This window comes from Carlito syrichta, unplaced genomic scaffold, assembly GCF_000164805.1.
Source record: "Carlito syrichta isolate Samal-C Ts95f unplaced genomic scaffold, Tarsius_syrichta-2.0.1 Scaffold305878, whole genome shotgun sequence".
Taxonomy (NCBI): Eukaryota; Metazoa; Chordata; class Mammalia; order Primates; family Tarsiidae; genus Carlito; species Carlito syrichta.
In genome coordinates this window covers 319,449-322,539 of record NW_007249974.1, presented here as the reverse complement: position 1 = coordinate 322,539, position 3,091 = coordinate 319,449, and positions in this window count along the sequence as shown.

Sequence of the window (3,091 nt, the reverse complement as noted above, 5' to 3'; positions counted from 1 at the left end):
GCAGAGACCCAAAAAAGCACAATTTCCATTCACAATAGCCACAAATAAAATGAAATACTTTGGCATCTTCCTAACCAGAAAAGTGAAAGACCTTTACAACGAGAAACTGCCAGAGACCAGCTCCAGCCAGGTTCAGGGTACCCCAAAAGTGGAGACAGCATCAGGTATTGGGGGGAAGAAGAAAGAGAGAGAGAGAGATAGAAAGAAGAAAGAGACTGGACTCCAGTCTAGTGCAGAAGCCATTTAATGGGGATTACAACTGGTCTTTTATACACAGTCGGGTGTGTGAGGGGTGTTCCCCACCCACCTGAACCCACCAGAGTTCAGGTATAATCCCATAACCTAATCAATGAAACCTTAATCCATTTATTCAACTTCAATAAATCCTAAGATCATGACCCAGAAGCCTGTGACCAATACTAAGGCTCTTAGATGTGACCCGAGTTTGAATTATAAGCTGTGAGAAAGCCAAAACTGCAGTTTGTGGAAGAATGGGAGCAATGAGCTTCTAAAGTTAACTTGTGTTCATCCCGGTCTCAGAATTTTTATGTTTTGAGCTCACAGGAGCTTAATCTGGTTAGTGCTGAATAGAAAGGGGGAGGAAATGGGGTCAATAGATCCCAAATGCATCCTAGTGGTCTTGGGGTCAATGGCCCTTCCTGATCCCTAATGCTCAGTGGGCCTCTGTAGCCAGCTCCCAACATCTCCCCCTTTTTTATTTTTTAGCACAAAACCATGAAACTTCATACTGCTCTTCTTTAGCACTCTGAAGATGATTGGGAGTAAATGCAGCAACAAAAGCATCACTGCTCCACAAATGCCCACATTGATGAGTATAGACATTAATGATTTTTGATTAGCAAATGATGCCTGAATTTCTTGATGTAATTTAGTAAGGTCTATACTCAGGTCTGAATGGTTCCAAATTCCAAGTTACTTTGTCCCAAGTATGGACAGATTTAAACTCAGAGTGACATTGGAGAGCCAATTTTATTTTTAAGGTCACAAGTTCTTGCCCTACTGCTAAAACATTAACCTTACTTTATAACTTCTGGTGTATGATTTCCTGGATAGCTACAGCAATAGAAATGTTTTTAGATAGTCGATCAGCAAACGTAGCTGTATGAACTTCCTTAGGTAATGCTACAACTGAAAAGTAGCTATTAAGGCTGTAACTCCAAAAATCTTTTCCGACAGTGTTTTTAAACCATATTCACAAGAGGCTATCTGAGAACAACAAATTCCTTATAAGAAACATCAGTTAAACAGTTAGTTATTACACTTGTTTACAAGACAAATTGTAAACGTCATTTTGACGTTTTATGGTCAATGTTAACACTGGAGATACCCGTTCATTAATATGCCATCTAGCAGAGATGGGATTTCCCCCATTTAACCTTGAAGTATAAGGTCAAGATTTACACAGGGTAAAAAATAGTCCACTTTAGAGTCATAAACACAGTCTCTCCATATTGGATATCCAGAATCTCATGAAATGATCAACCAGTCCTCCTCAGTGTTGTTAGAAACAAATGGGAGGTGAACAAGAGCTTCCTTCATAAGTCCATTATCCGAGCCACCCACTTGAGAAGAGACATGTGGGTGGAAAAAAAGAGGAGTGAGAAGTCTGGAGGCTGGGGTTAGGTGCCGTGGCCTTTGGCACCCACCCTTCTCCGAAGGTAAAAGAGAAAGACTGGAGGCTGGGGACAGGTGCCATGGCCTTTGGCACCTGCCCCTTCTCCGAAGGTTAAAGAGGAAGACTGAAAGTCAGAGCTAGGTGCCACAGCCGTAGACACCTGCCCTTCCTTCCCAGATAAAGGCGAAGGGACTCACAGAACAGATTACAAAAAACAAGAGTAGTAGGGAAAGCAGGAATTGGAGTTATAGGAGGAATAGGAGAGGACAAAGGAAGTGAAAACCTCTATTTTGTTTACATTTTTAGCATGTTGTGAAGTTACCATATCTCCTGCTTCTTCTGCCAGAAAGTCTATTTGCTCCCATACTGGTAATTGGGAACGAGTTTCTGGCTGAAGACGTTGTTATAGTTTTTAGACAGCATCTGATAGTGTGTTGTCTTGATTTTGGGATAATCTGAGAGGGAAGTTTTTGTTCTGCATTGAAAGTTCTCTCATCTGGTGTGTCAGTGTTCCTCCTTCCTCTGGCTGGCAGGGTGGATGGTGCAATTCCTGTTTAGCTGAGTGTTGCAAATCCTGTTCAGCATGTAATGACGGTTCCGTATGCAAAGAAAACAGCTCGTCTTCTTAATGATTGGTAGACATTGCTCCATGTCTATTCCTTTGAGTCTACAGGGTCCATGCCACCCATCTCAGTCTTCAGGTTAGTGGGAGCATTTCGAATAAATCAATCAGGAATCCAAACAGGAGTTGTCGCATCCTGTGAGCAACCGGAGATGGCAGCCCGGGCTGCAATGCACCCATAGCCTCCACAGTGGCATTAATGGCTCTTAGATCCGTAAAAGTCTCTATTTTCCAGATTTCTTTTTTATAACAAATATAGGAGTATTCTAAGGACTGGTAGAAGGCTCTATATGGCCAGCCTCCAACTGCTATTGAACTAATTCTCTTGCTGCCTTAAGTTTCTCTGAGGGCATGGGCCATTGTTCCACCCAAACTGGTTTAGCATCTTTCCAGGTAATGGGATCAACCTCAGGAACAAAAGCCCCTAGGGCAAATTTGAAAAGCCAATACCAGATTATCTTTCCTCTCTACAACTTGAACAGGTCCTTTTATGCCCTGTCTGTTCCTTCCAAGCCCCTTTAAGAGATCGTATCCTATCTGTAGCGTTTGTGCTGACACCTTGTCATCTGGACTATACAGAAGCATGCCCATTTGAGCAAGAATATCGCATCCCCAAAGTATAATGGGGATGGAAGGAATGATGTAGGGACAAAAGGTTCCTGAAGTTTCGTTATCTGTCCAATTTAAGATTTGAGAACTTTTGGCTACAGAGGGCGCTCGACCAATACCAATGAGTCCTGATGGGGCTACTTGTGTTGGCCAGGAAGACGGCCAGTCTTTCCCAGCAATACAAGAAACATCAGCCCCTGTATCTAGCAGACCTTTTAATTTTA